We start from the raw sequence: 16,433 nt of genomic DNA on the forward strand, positions 1-16,433 counted from the left end.
AAAACCAGGTGGTTGTGCAACATACACTTCTTCTTCAATCTTGCCATTGAGAAAGGCACTTTTCACATCCATTTGATATAGAAGTATGTTATGATGATTTGCATAGGCCAGCAGTATGCGTATGGCTTCAAGCCTAGCCACAGGAGCAAATGTTTCATCGAAGTCAATGCCCTCCACTTGAGTATATCCTTGAGCAACGAGACGAGCTTTGTTTCTGACAACTTGACCATGCTCATCTTGCTTGTTGCGGTATATCCATTTGGTGCCTATTATGTTGTGCTTCCGTGGATCAGGACGCTTAACCAGTTCCCATACATTATTCAGCTCAAACTGTTGAAGCTCTTCTTGCATAGCTTGAATCCATTCAGGTTCCATGAAGGCTTCTTCAACTTTCTTGGGTTCTGATATTGAGACGAATGCGAAATGCCCACAGAAGTTTGCTAGCTAAGTTGCCCTTGAACGAGTGAGTGGACCAGGTGCATTGATGTTGTCAAGTATTCTGTCAATCTGTACTTCATTTGCAACACGAGGATGTATAGGGCGAAGACTTTGCTCTTGCTGATCTGCGTTGTTGTTTGGGGGAATGTCTTCATGCTGAGCATTGTCTTCATGTTGATCAGGTGCTGAGATGATGAGTTCTTTTTCAGGATGAGCTTCAGAAGGCATAATCTCTCCAGTTCCCATAAGCTTGATTGATTCACTAGCTGGGACTTCATCTAGCACATTTGGCAGTTGCTCTCTTTGTGAACCATTTGTTTCATCAAACCGTACATCCACTGTTTTGACCACTTTGTGATGGAAGAGATTGAAGACTCTGTAGGAGTGTGAATCCTTTCCATATCCAAGCATGAAGCCCTCATGTGCTTTTGGTGCAAACTTTGAGGTGTGGTGTGGGTCCTTGATCCAGCATTTTGCGCCAAATACTCTGAAGTAACTGACATTTGGCTTCTTGCCAGTTAGGAGTTCATAAGATGTCTTGTTCAGAAGCTTGTGAAGATAAACACGATTGATTGTATGGCATGCAGTATCAATGGCTTCAGTCCAGAATTTTCTTGGAGTCTTGTATTCATCTAGCATTGTTCTGGCCATCTCAATGAGTGTTCTATTCTTGCGTTCGACGACGCCATTCTGCTGTGGCGTGTATGGAGCTGAGAATTCATGTGTGATACCCAAGGTATCCAGATATGTATCAAGGCCAGTGTTCTTGAATTCAGTGCCATTGTCACTTCTGATGTGCTTTATCTTGGCGCCAAAATTGTTCATAGCTCGATTTGCGAAGCGTCTGAAGACATCCTGCACTTCAGTCTTGTAAAGGATTATGTGTACCCAAGTATATCTAGAGTAATCATCAACAATGACGAAGCCATAGAGGCAAGCAATAGTAGTAAAAGTTGAGTAGTGAGTGGGACCGAAAAGATCCATGTGGAGCAGTTCGAAGGGTTGTGTAGTAGTCATGATTGTCTTCGAAGGATGTTTTGCCCTTGTCATCTTCCCTGCTTCACAGGCACCGCATAAATGATCTTTCTTGAACTTGACGCCCTCGATGCCTACGACGTGCTTTTTCTTCGCAAGGGTGTGGAGGTTCCTCATGCCAGCATGCCCAAGCCTCCGATGCCAAAGCCAGCATTCTGAAGCTTTTGCAAGAAGGCATACCGCAAGTTGTGGTCCTGCTGAGAAATCTACCACGTACAAATCACCTTTCCGATACCCTTCAAACACTAGAGATTTGTCAGATTCCATTAGCACCGGGCAGCGATATTTTCCAAACATTACAATCATATTCAGATCGCAAAGCATTGAGACAGACATTAAGTTGAAGCCAAGGGATTCAAAAAGCATGACTTTATCCATGTGTGTGATCCTTTGAGATTGCAACTCTACCTAGACCCAATACCTTACTTTTACCAGTGTCAGCAAATGTGATTTGGCTCTTGTCGGATGGACATAATGTTGAGTCCATAAGAAGGCTTCTTCTGCCAGTCATGTGATTTGTACACCCACTGTCAATAATCCATTCTGAAGACTTTGAAGTCGCTGGTGTCGTACCCTACAGTGCAGTTAGGGGGATAGGCTTCACGAAGAGAATTGTGAAGCATAAACATTTGACGAACCAGTGGGTTATGAAAACTTAGATCCAGATTAGGACTAATAGGGAGAGTAGCATGCGATTCAGGAGCAAAGTACATAATGATGCCATTCGGGCATTTTGTCTTGCGCCCTACAAGATTTTTAAGGTCCCCAGCAATAGCATCAGAAGATTTTGTTTTTCTGCTGGAGACCTTTCCCTGCAAAAGAGAGTTAAGCTTTCTTAACCACCCACATCTTCAAGGGTGGCTTAGAAGCAATAAGTCTAAGTGCAGCATCTGAGAATTTTGGCTTTGAAGCCTTAGCAAACAGTCTAGCAGGTGGACAATAATACTCATAGGAATAAGCAGAATAATTTTTGGTCACATGAACACGGTTCGATGAACCGCTCTCATACTCATGTGCCTGAGTATGGTTTCCCTACAAAACATTTGTGTTAGTGTGACTCAGGTGAGTCCTCTGTTTGTATGAAGCCATTGGACCGTATAAAGCCTTTGGTCTGAGATTTGTCTTCTTCAAGTGAGGTGTCATGAAGACATTCACAGAAAGATTTTCCAGACACTTTTTGGAAACCCAGATCTTCTTCATAGGCGGTCCATTCCTGCAGTTAGTACCAATGTACCTGGCAAACACTTCACCATTCTGATTCTTAAACAGTTTATAGTTTGCATCAAAGGATTCATCAATGATAATGGGGTTAGCACAAGTGAAGCCAGATAAGTTGGATGGATCTGCTGAAGGTTCCTTTGCAGCAACCCATGTGGTTTTGGGGTACTGCTCAGGTTTCCAGTAAGAGCCATCTGCATTGATTTTCCTCACAAATCCAACACCCTCTTTCCTAGGGTTTCGATTCAGGATCTGCTTCTTGAGGACATCACATAGTGTCTGATGTCCTTTGAGACTTTTGTACATCCCTGTTTCAAGCAATGTCTTCAACATAGCATTCTCATCAGCAATAGCAGTGCTATCCTCAGCAGAGGGGTTAGTTACCACGTCAACAGTTGAAGATATTGCAACAGCAGTAGCAGTGGAACATTCAGCAACAGAATTAGCATTATCACGCTCAATGCATTTAAGACATGGTGGTTCAAATCCTTCCTGAGTGGGACTGATCTGTTCGGAGCGAAGCGACTCGTTTTCCTTTTGAAGATCTTCATGAGCCACCCTCAATTTCTCAAGTTCTTGCTTCCTTTGAAGATAATCATAGGAAAGCTTTTCATGAGTTGTTGAGAGAGTATCATGACGATCTTCAAGTTCCTGATACTTAACGTGAAGGTTTTTTATGTCTTCAATTAAGGATTCAGATCGAGTCATTTCAGCACCCAACAGATCATCGCTTCTGTCTAAAAGTTTTTGAATATGTTCCATAGCTTTCTGTTGTTCAGTTGCAATTTTAGCAAGTGTTTTGTAGCTAGGTTTTGAATCACATTCAGAGTCATCGTCACTAGATGTTTCATAGCGAGTAGTGCGTGTGTTTACCTTGGCACCGCGTGCCATGAAGCAGTAGGTAGGAGTGGAGTCGTTCTTGTCATTTGCGTCGGTGTCGGTGATGCAGTCATTGTCTTCAGTGTTGAAGATGGACTTGGCGACGTATGCTGTAGCCAGACTCGCAATGCCAGAATCAGACTCCTCCTCAGACTCCACCTCTGCCTCCTCAGATGTGGACTCCTCCTCTGAATCCATCTCCTTTCCAACAAACGCACGTGCCTTGCCAGATGAGCTCTTCTTGTGTGATGAAGACTTTGATGAAGACTTGGAAGAAGACTTTGAGTATTTCTTCTTCTTCTTGTCGTCAGAATCATATTCCTTGCTCTTCTTCTTCCTTCTGTTCTCATTGTCCCACTGTGGACACTCAGAGATGAAGTGTTCAGTTTTCTTGCACTTGTGACATGTTTTCTTCTTGTAGTCATGAGCAGAAGCTTCATCATTCCTTGAGCTTGATCGTGAAGATTTTCTGAAGCCTTTCTTCTTGGTGAATTTTTGGAACTTCTTCACTAGCATTGCAAGTTCTCTTCCAATGTCTTCAGGATCATCAGAACTGCAGTCAGATTCTTCTTCAGATGAGGAGACAACTTTTGCCTTCAAGGCGCGAGTTCGTCCATAGTTTGGACCATAGATATCTCTTTTCTCAGAAAGCTGAAACTCGTGTGTGTTGAGCCTCTCAAGTATGTCAGATGGATCGAGCGTCTTGAAATCAGGACGTTCTTGAATCATCAGGGCCAGGATGTCAAACGAACTATCAAGTGATCTCAGCAGCGTTTTGACGATTTCATGTTTGGTGATTTCAGTGGCGCCGAGGGCTTGAAGCTCATTTGTGATGTCAGTGAGTCTATCAAATGTGTGCTGGACATTCTCATTGTCATTTCGCTTGAAGCGGTTGAAGAGATTGCGAAGGACACTGATTCGTTGATCTCTCTGGGTTGAGATGCCTTCATTGACCTTGGAGAGCCAGTCCCAGACCAGTTTGGATGTCTTCAAGGCACTCACACGGCCATACTGTCCTTTGGTCAGATGACCACAGATGATGTTCTTGGCAGTAGAGTCCAGTTGAACGAATTTCTTGACATCAGCAGCAGTAACACCTTCTCCAGCCTTGGGAACGCCGTTCTCAACGACATACCATAGGTCGATGTCAATGGCTTCAAGATGCATGCGCATCTTATTCTTCCAGTAGGGATATTCAGTTCCATCAAAGACGGGGCACGCAGCAGAGACTTTGATTATCCCTGCAGTCGACATAGCTAAAACTCCAGGTGGTTAAACCGAATCACACAGAACAAGGGAGCACCTTGCTCTGATACCAATTGAAAGTGTGTTATATCGACTAGAGGGGGGGTGAATAGGCGATTTTTATGAAAGTCTTCAAAACTTGGGAGTTATGAAGACAAACAATGAAGATTATGCCTATTACTATGCAGCGGAAGTTAGATTACACTAGGCCAGCCATGGTCATGTATTCAATAGAGTGAAAGCACAGTGACAAACAGCTTCAGTGTAATAAGGATCAAGTAGGAAGAAGTTATGACGCCAAACAGATCATGCATTCACGTTGTGAAGACAAATGATAAAGCAAGCACGCAATGACTTCACAATGAGTAACAGCAAGAGAAGGAAGTAAAGATGAAACCAGTGACTCGTTGAAGACAATGATATGTTGGACCAGTTCCAGTTGCTGTGACAACTGTACGTCTGGTTGGAGCGGCTAGGTATTTAAACCTTAGGACACACAGTCCCGGACACTCAGTCCTGAACACACAGTTCAGGACACCAAGTCCTCACCGTAATCTCCTTGAGCTAAGGTCACTTAGTCCTCGCCCAATCACTCTGGTAAGTCTTCAAGGTAGACTCTCAAACCTTCACAGACTTCGTTCACTGGCAATCCACAACGTCTCTTGGATGCTCAGAACGCGACGCCTAACCGTCTGGAGGATTCACAGTCCTCAAGTGTAATAAGTCTTCAGATCACACAGATAAGAAGACTTAAGTGATGCCCAATTTACTCTGGCTCTGGGTGGTTAGGGCTTTTCTCCTCGCTAGGAATTTTCTCTCAAAATCTTCGAGGTGGGTTGCTCTCAAACGACAAAAGCCGTGCACTGAAATCTGAGCAGCCAACCGTTTATGGTTGTGGGGGTGGGCTATTTATAGCCACTTGGCAACCCGACCTGATTTGTCCGAAATGACCCTGGGTCACTAAGGAACTGACATGTGTCTCAACGGTCAGATTTCGAACTCTCATGGCAACTTTACTTGGGCTACAAGCAAAGCTGACTTGTCCGGCTCTGGACAAGATTTGCTCTCATTGTCTTCACTCGAAGACATAGGTTTTTGATTTAGGCATCACTTCAGTCATTCTAACTGGTTCTCCTGGACCCCACTTAACAGTACGGTGGTTCCTATGACACAACAAGAATAGAAAGAACTACGAAGGATCTAAGTCTTCGAGTTCCATAGGCTTCATAACGTGTCTTCTGTTGTCATAGTCTTCAATGTGAATATCTTCATATACCACCTTTGTCTTCAATGTCTTCACACATTTTTAGGGGTCATCTCTGGTAGTAAAACCGAATCAATGAGGGACTTCTACCTGTGTTTTCCTGCAATTCTCACAAACACATTAGTCCCTCAACTAGGTTTGTCGTCAATACTCCAAAACCAACTAGGGGTGGCACTAGATGCACTTACATCTGCGTAAACCCAAATGCTTTGATCATCTCATCAAAACGAATGTTCCAACTCCGAGATGCTTGCACCAGCCCATAGATCGAGCGTTGGAGCTTGCACACCTTGTCAGCATTCTTAGGATCGACAAAACCTTTCGGCTGCATCATCTACAATTCTTCCTTAAGGAAACCATTAAGGAATGTCGTTTTGACGTCCATTTGCCATATCTCATAATCATGGAATGCGGCAATTGCTAACATGATTCGGACGGTCTTCAGCTTCGCTACGGGTGAGAAAGTCTCATCGTAGTCAACCCCTTGAACTTGTCGATAACCCTTAGCGACAAGCCGAGCTTTATAGATGGTTACATTACCATCCGCGTTTGTCTTCTTCTTAAAGATCCATTTATTTTCTATGGCTCGCCGATCATCGGGCAAGTCAGTCAAAGTCCATACTTCGTTTTCATACATGGATCCTATCTCGGATTTCATGGCTTCCAGCCATTTGTCGGAATCTGGGCCCGCCATCGCTTCTTCATAGTTCGAAGGTTCACCATTGTCTAACAACATGATTTCCAAGATAGGGTTGCCGTACCACTCTGGTGCGGAGCGTGTCCTTGTGGACCTACGAAGTTCAGTAGCAACTTGATCTGAAGTTTCATGATCATCATCATTAACTTCCTCTCTAGTCAGTGCAGGCACCTCAGGAACATTTTCTTGAGCTGCGCCACTTACCGGTTCAAGAGGTAATACTTCATCGAGTTCTACTTTCCTCCCACTTATTTCTTTCGAGAGAAACTCTTTCTCTAGAAAGGATCCATTCTTGGCAACAAAGATCTTGCCTTCAGATCTGAGGTAGAAGGTATACCCAATAGTTTCTTTAGGGTATCCTATGAAGACGCATTTTTTCGATTTGGGTTCGAGCTTTTCAGGTTGAAGTTTCTTGACATAAGCATCGCATCCCCAAACTTTTAGAAACGACAGCTTAGGTTTCTTCCCAAACCATAATTCATAAGGTGTCGTCTCAACGGATTTCGACGGAGCCCTATTTAAAGTGAACGCGGCAGTCTCTAAAGCATAGCCCCAAAATGACAGCGGTAAATTGGTAAGAGACATCATAGATCGCACCATATCCAATAGAGTGCGATTACGACATTCGGACACACCATTACGCTGAGGTGTTCCAGGCAGCGTGAGTTGTGAAACTATTCCACATTTCCTTAAGTGTGTGCCAAATTCATGACTCAAGTATTCTCCCCCATGATCTGATCGCAAGAACTTGATTTTTCTGTCACGTTGATTCTCAACCTCACTCTGAAATTCCTTGAACTTTTCAAAGGTCTCAGACTTGTGTTTCATTAAGTAGACATACCCATATCTACTCAAGTCATCAGTGAGGGTGAGAACATAACGATAGCCACCGCGAGCCTCAACACTCATTGGACCGCACACATCAGTATGTATGATTTCCAATAAGTTGGTTGCTCGCTCTATTGTTCCTGAGAACGGAGTCTTGGTCATTTTACCCATGAGGCATGGTTCGCACGTGTCAAATGATTCGTAATCAAGAGACTCCAAAAGTCCATTTGCATGGAGCTTCTTCATGCGTTTGACACCTATGTGACCAAGGCGGCAATGCCACAAGTATGTGGGACTATCATTATCAACCTTACATCTTTTGGTATTCACACTATGAATATGTGTAACATTACGCTCGAGATTCATTAAGAATAAACCATTCACCAGCGGAGCATGACCATAAAACATATCTCTCATATAAATAGAACAACCATTATTCTCGGATTTAAATGAGTAGCCATCTCGAATTAAACGAGATCCTGATACAATGTTCATGCTTAAAGCTGACACTAAATAACAATTATTGAGGTTTAAAACTAATCCCGTAGGTAAATGTAGAGGCAGCGTGCGGACGGTGATCACATCGACCTTGGAACCATTCCCGACGCGCATCGTCACCTCATCCTTCGCCAGTCTCCGCTTATTCCGCAGCTCCTGCTTTGAGTTACAAATGTGAGCAACCGCACCGGTATCAAATACCCAGGAGCTACTACGAGTACTGGTAAGGTACACATCAATTACATGTATATCACATATACCTTTAGTGTTGCCGGCCTTCTTGTCCGCTAAGTATTTGGGGCAGTTCCACTTCCAGTGACCACTTCCCTTGCAATAAAAACACTCAGTCTCGGGCTTGGGTCCATTCTTTGGCTTCCTCCCGGCAGCTTGCTTACCGGGCGCGGCAACTCCCTTGCCGTCCTTCTTGAAGTTCTTTTTACCCTTGCCTTTCTTGAACTTAGTGGTTTTATTCACCATCAACACTTGATGTTCCTTTTTGATTTCCACCTCCGCTGATTTCAGCATCGAATATACCTCAGGAATGGTCCTTTCCATCCCCTGCATATTGAAGTTCATCACAAAGCTCTTGTAGCTCGGTGGAAGCGACTGAAGGATTCTGTCAATGACCGCGTCATCCGGGAGATTAACTCCCAGCTGAGTCAAGCGGTTATGCAACCCAGACATTTTGAGTATGTGCTCACTGACAGAACTATTTTCCTCCATCTTACAGCTGAAGAACTTGTCGGAGACTTCATATCTCTCGACCCGGGCATGAGCTTGGAAAACCATTTTCAGCTCTTTGAACATCTCATATGCTCCGTGTCTCTCAAAACGCTTTTGGAGCCCCGGTTCTAAGCTATAAAGCATGCCGCACTGAACGAGGGAGTAATCATCAGCACGTGACTGCCAAGCATTCATAACGTCTTGGTTCTCTGGGATGGGTGCGTCACCTAGCGGTGCTTCTAGGACATAATCTTTCTTGGCAGCTATGAGGATGATCCTCAGGTTCCGGACCCAGTCCGTATAGTTGCTGCCATCGTCTTTCAGCTTGGTTTTCTCTAGGAACGCGTTGAAGTTGAGGGCAACATTAGCGTGGGCCATTTGATCTACAAGACATAGTGTAGAGATTTAAGACTAAGTTCATGATAATTAAGTTCATCTAATCAAATTATTCAATGAACTCCCACTCAGATAGACATTCCTCTAGTCATCTAATGAAACATGATCCGAGTCAACTAGGCCGTGTCCGATCATCACGTGAGATGGACTAGTCAACATTGGTGAACATCTTCATGTTGATCGTATCTTCTATACGACTCATGCTCGACCTTTCAGTCTTCCGTGTTCCGAGGCCATGTCTGTACATGCTAGGCTCGTCAAGTCAACCTAAGTGTATTGCGTGTGTAAATTTGGCTTACACCCGTTGTATTCGAACGTTAGAATCTATCACACCCAATCATCACGTGGTGCTTCGAAACAACGAACCTTCGCAACGGTGCACAGTTAGGGGGAACACTTTCTTGAAATTATTACGAGGGATCATCTTATTTAAGCTATTGTCATTCTAAGCAAATAAGATGTAAAACATGATAAACATCACATGCAATCAAATAGTGACATGATATGGCCAATATCATTTGCTCCTTTTGATCTCCATCTTCGGGGCTCCATGATCATCGTTGTCACCGGCATGACACCACGATCTCCATCATCATGATCTCCATCATCGTGTCTTCTTGAAGTTGTCTCGTCATCTATTACTTCTACTACTATGGCTAACGCTTTAGCAATAAAGTAAAGTAATTACATGACGTTTATGTTGACACGCATGTCATAAATAAATTAAGACAACTCCTATGGCTCCTGCCGGTTGTCATACTCATCGACATGCAAGTCGTGATTCCTATTACAAGAACATGATCAATCTCATACATCACATATATCATTCATCACATCCTTTTGGCCATATCACATCACACGACACATGCTGCAAAAACAAGTTAGACGTCCTCTAATTATTGTTGCAAGTTTTTACATGGCTGCTATAGGTTTCTAGCAAGACCATTTCTTATCTACGCCAAAACCACAACGTGATATGCCAATTTCTATTTACCCTTCATAAGGACCCTTTTCATCAAATCCGATCCGACTAAAGTGGGAGAGACAGACACCCGCCAGCCACCTTATGCAACTAGTGCATGTTAATCGGTGGAACCAGTCTCACGTAAGCGTACGTGTAAGGTCGGTCCGGGCCGCTTCATCCCATGATGCCACCGAATCAAGATAAGACTAGTAACGGCAAGCAAATTAACAATACCCATGCCCACAACTGCTTTGTGTTCTACTCGTGCATAGAAACTACGCATAGACCTAGCTCTGATACCACTGTTGGGTAACGTAGCAAAATTTTAAAATTTTCTATGCATCACCAAGATCAATCTATGGAGTCATCTAGCAACGAGGGAGAGGGGAGTGCATCTACATACCCTTGTAGATCGCGCGCGAAAGCGTCCAAGAGAACGGGGTTGATGGAGTTGTAGTCGTCGTGATCCAAATCACCGATGACCTAGCGCCGAACGGACGACACATCCGCATTAAACACACGTACGGTTGGGAAGACGTCTCCTCCAACTTGATCCAGCAAGGGGAAAGGAGAGGTTGATGAAGATCCAGCAGCACGACGGCGTGGTGGTGGAAGCAACGGTGATCTCGGCAGGGCTTCGCCAAGCTCAGGGAGAGGGAGGAGTGTCACGGGAGGGAGAGGGAGGCGCCAGGGGCTAGGGTGCGGCTGCCCTCCCTCCCCCCACTATATATAGGACCCCTAGGGGGGCGCCGGCCCTAGGAGATTGAATCTCCAAGGGGGGGCGGCGGCCAAGGGGGGTGGATGCCCCCCAAGCCAAGTGGGGCGCCCCCACCCCTAGGGTTTCCAACCCTAGGCGCAGGGGGAGGCCCATGGGGGGTGCACCAGCCCACTAGGGGCTGGTTACCCTCCCACTTCAGCCCATGGGGCCCTCCGGGATAGGTGGCCCCACCCGGTGGACCCTCGGGACCCTTCCGGTGGTCCCGGTACAATACCGATTACCCCCGAAACTTTGCCGATGGCCAAAACTTGACTTCCTATATATAAATCTTCACCTCCGGACCGTTTCAAAACTCCTCGTGACGTCCGGAATCTCATCCGGGACTTAGAACAACTTTCGGGTTACCGTATACTAATATCTCAACAACCCTAGCGTCACCGAACCTTAAGTGTGTAGACCCTACGGGTTCGGGAGACACGCAGACATGACCGAGACGACTCTCCGGTTAATAACCAACAGCGGGATCTGGATACCCATGTTGGCTCCCACATTCTCCTCGATGATCTCATCGGATGAACCACGATGTCGAGGATTCGATCAATCCCGTATACAATTCCCTTTGTCAATCGGTACGTTACTTGCCCGAGACTCGATCGTCGATATCCCAATACCTCGTTCAATCTCGTTACCGGCAAGTCACTTTACTCGTACCGTAATGCATGATCCCGTGATCAACCACTTGGTCACATTGAGCTCATTATGATGATGCATTACCGAGTGGGCCCAGAGATACCTCTCCGTCATACAAAGTGACAAATCCCAGTCTCGATTCGTGCCAACCCAACAGACACTTTCGGAGATACCCGTAGTGTACCTTTATAGTCACCCAGTTATGCTGTGACGTTTGGCACACCCAAAGCACTCCTACTGTATCCGGGAGTTGCACAATCTCATGGTCTAAGGAAATGATACTTGACATTCGGAAAAGCTATAGCAAACGAACTACACGATCTTTGAGCTATGCTTAGGATTGGGTCTTGTCCATCACATCATTCTCCTAATGATGTGATCCCGTTATCAATGACTCCAATGTCCATAGTCAGGAAACCATGACTATCTTTTGATCAACGAGCTAGTCAACTAGAGGCTCACTAGGGACGTGTTGTGGTCTATGTATTCACACATGTATTACGATTTCCGGATAACACAATTATAGCATGAACAATAGACAATTATCATGAACAAAGAAATATAATAATAACCATTTTATTATTGCCTCTAGGGCATATTTCCAACAAAGGAGCCTTTTCACTAGTAGCTTCCCCCTTGTCGGAGTTAGCATCCGTCACCTTGTTGGTGGGATCACCCACTTTCAACGGTGCGGTGGATAGTTTAAGCCCTTCTAGGAATTTATTAAACATGCTTTCAACCTCGGTCGTCATGGATGTTTTCAATGTGTCCAAAGCCACATTGAATTCCTCACGAGAGACCGCGGTTCCCCCATCGCCTGTAGACGAGACCGGATTCACACCGGAGTGCTCTTCCACACCGTCTACGGTGTCAACCATACTCTTCGGACGACAAAGTCCTTAGTAAAGAGACGAGACTCTGATACCAATTAAAAGGATCGATATAGTTGACTAGAGGGGAGGGTGAATAGGCAACTAATAATTTTTGGCTTTTCTTTACCAAATTAAACTTTGCATCAAAGTAGGTTGTCTAGATATGCAACTAGGTGAGCAACCTATATGATGCAACAACAACAAGCACACAAGTAAGCAAGGGAAATAACACAAATAAGCTTGCACAAGTAAAGGTACGAGATAACCAAGAGTGAAGCCGGTGAAGACGAGGATGTGTTACCGAAGTTCCTTCCTTTTGAGGGGAAGTACGTCTCCGTTGGAGCGGTGTGGAGGCACAATGCTCCCCAAGAAGCCAGTAGGGCCACCGTATTCTCCTCACGCCCTCACACAATGCGAGATGCCGTGATTCCACTATTGGTGCCCTTGGAGGCGGCGACTGGACCTTTACAAACAAGGTTGGGGCAATCTCCACAACTTAATCGGAGGCTCCCAACAACACCACGAAGCTTCACCATAATGGAATATGGCTCCGCGGTGACCTCAACCGTCTAGGGTGCTCAAACACCCAAGAGTAATAAGATCCGCAAGGGATTAGTGGGGGGAATCAAATTTCTCTTGGTGGAAGTGTAGATCGAGGCCTTCTCAACCAATACCTAGAAAATCAACAAGTTTGATTGGCTAGGGAGAGAGATCAGGTGAAAATGGAGCTTGGAGCAACAATGGAGCTTAGGGTTAGAAGAGATGGTCAACTCGGAGAAGAAGACACCCCTTATATAGTGGACAGACAAATCCAACCGTTATCCACTTAGCCAGCCCGCAACCTACGGTACTACCACACCAAACCAGTGGTACTACCGCAAGGGCTCCCGGTACTACCGCAGCTAGCCGCGGTACTACCGTGGGCACGGCAGGAGCTAGCCCAGGCCTGTAGCAAAGAAGCTGGGGCAGTACTGCCGCTCGCGCGGTACTACCGCACCCCCTTGCGATACTACCGCAAGGCAGAATTGGACTAGCTTGGGAAGGGCGCAGACAAATAAAAAACGTCTGTGGCAACTTCCGCTGACTTTCAAACAGTGCAAAAATCCGACACGGTACTACCGCGCAGGGAGCGAATGTAAAAATTTACATCTGCCCCTACTTCTGTTCATGGTGTTGTGCCAGACCAGGACTCACGGTACTACGGCTCCCAAGGAGCGGTACTACCGTGACCACCTGCTGTACTACCGCAAAGGCCTGCGGTACTACCGCAGGGGCGTGCGGTACTACCGCTCCGAAAAGCAGTACTACCACATGCCCCAGAACAACAACACTAGGAATTCTTCTTTTTGCACAAACACGAAGAAACGGAGGATGCTCCATAGTTCTAAGGGAAAGGCGGTGCAAAGAGGAGTAAACGTGTACGTGACGATTCCACCCAAACCTTTCCAAAGCGGACCCCCTCTTAATAGTACGGCTTTCCTATGACTCAAATCCACCGAAAAAGGAACGTGGAAAAACGTCATGTTCAATAATCTTTGAGGGGCACCAAACCGTCTTGTGCCTAGTAATGAAATATCTGAAATACTCAGGGCACACGATTAGTCCGCAAATGCATTGTCATCAATCACCAAAACACCTTAGGGATAAATATGCCCTTACATCCCCGATGATCGGCAAGCCATAGAGAATAAATGGATCTTCAAGAAGAAGATTGACGCTGATGGTAATGTTACTGTCTACAAATCTTGACTTGTTGCGAAAGGTTTTCGACAAGTTCAAGGAGTTGACTACGATGAGACCTTCTCACCCGTAGCGATGCTTAAGTCTGTCCGAATCATGTTAGCAATTGCTGCATTTTATGATTATGAAATCTAGCAAATGGACGTCAAAAGTGCATTCCTTAAAGGATTTTTGAAAGAAGAGTTGTATATGATGCAACCGGAAGGTTTTGTCGATCCTAAAGGTGCTAACAAAGTGTGCAAGCTCTAGCAATCCATGGACTGGTGCAAGAATCTTGGAGTTGGAATATACGCTTTGATGAGGTGATCAAAGCATATGGCTTTATGTAGACTTTTGGAGAAGCCTGTATTTACAAGAAAGTGAGTGGGAGCTCTGTAGCATTTCTAATAATATATGTGGATGACATATTGTTGATTGGAAATGATATAGAATTTCTTGATAGCATAAAAGGATACTTGAATAAGAGTTTTTCAATAAAATACCTCGGTGAAGCTACTTATATATTGAGCATCAAGATCTATAGAGATAGATCAAGACGCTTGATAGGACTCTCACAAAGCACATACCTTGACAAGATTTTGAAGGAGTTTAAAACGGATCAGTCAAAGAAAGGGTTCTTACCTGTGTTACAAGGTGTGAAGTTGAGTAAGACTCAAAAACTGACCACAGCAGAATATATAGAGAGAATGAAAGTCATTCCCTATGATTTAGTCATAGGTTCTATAAAGTATGCCATGTTGTGTACCAAACCTATTGTGTGACTTGCCATACGTCTAGCAGCGAGGTACTAATATTGATCCAGGAGTAGATCACTAGACAACGGTCAAAGTTATCCTTAGAGGACTAAGGAAATATTTCTCGGTTATGAAGGTGATAAAGAGTTCGTCGTAAAGAGTTACATCGATGCAAGCTTTTACACCAATCCAGATGACTCTGAGTCTCAATATGGATACGTATTGAAAGTGGGAGCAATTAGCTAGAGTAGCTCCGTACATAGCATTGTAGACATAGAAAATTTGCAAAATACATACGGATCTGAATGTGGCAGATCCATTGACTAAACTTCTCTCACAAGCAAAACATGATCACACCTTAGTACTCTTTGGGTGTTAATCACATAGCGATTTGAACTAGATTATTGACTCTAGTAAACCCTTTGGGTGTTGGTCACATGGTGATGTAAACTATGGGTGTTAATCACATAAAGATATGAACTATTAGTGTTAAATCACATGGAGATGTGAACTAGATTATTGACTCTAGTGCAAGTGGAAGACTGAAGGAAATATGCCCTAGAGGCAATAATAGAGTTGTTATTTTATATTTCCTTATATCATGATAAATGTTTATTATTCATGCTAGAATTGTATTAACTGGAAACTTAATACATGTGTGGATACATAGACAAAACACGGTGTCCCTAGTAAGCCTCTACTAGACTAGCTCGTTAATCAAAGATGGTTAAGTTTACTAACCATAGACATGTGTCGTCATTTGATGAACGGAATCACATCATTAGGAGAATGATGTGATGGACAAGACCCATCTGTTAGCTTAGCATAATGATCATTAAGTTTTATTGCTATTGCTTTCTTCATGACTTATACATATTCCTTTGACTATGAGATTGTGCAACTCCCGAATACCGGAGGAATACCTTGTGTGCTATCAAATGTCACAACATAACTGGGTGATCATAAAGATGCTCTACAGGTATCTCCGAAGGTGTTTGTTGGGTTGGCATAGATTGAGATTAGGATTTGTCACTCCGAGCATCGGAGAGGTATCTCTGGGCCCTCTCGGTAATGCACATCATGATAAGCCTTGCAAGAAATGTGATTAATGAGTTAGTTGCGGGATGATGCATTACGGAACGATTAAAGAGACTTGCCGGTAACGAGATTGAACTAGGTATAAAGATACCAACGATCGAATCTCGGGCAAGTAACATACCGATGACAAAGGGAATAACGTATGTTATCATTACGGTACGACCGATAATGATCTTCGTAGAATATGTGGGAACCAATATGAGCATCTAGGTTCCAGTATTGGTTATTGACCGGAGAGGTGTCTCGGTCATGTCTACATAGTTCTCGAACCCGTAGGGTCCGCACGCTTAACATTCGATGACGATTTTGTATTATATGAGTTATGTGATTTGGTGACCGAATGTTGTTCGGAGTCCCGTATGAGATCACGGACATGACGAGGAGTCTCAAAATGGC

The sequence above is a fragment of the Triticum urartu genome, chromosome 2A (genome assembly GCF_056163025.1).
Source record: "Triticum urartu cultivar PI428250 chromosome 2A, HENAU_Tu73, whole genome shotgun sequence".
NCBI lineage: Eukaryota > Viridiplantae > Streptophyta > Magnoliopsida > Poales > Poaceae > Triticum > Triticum urartu.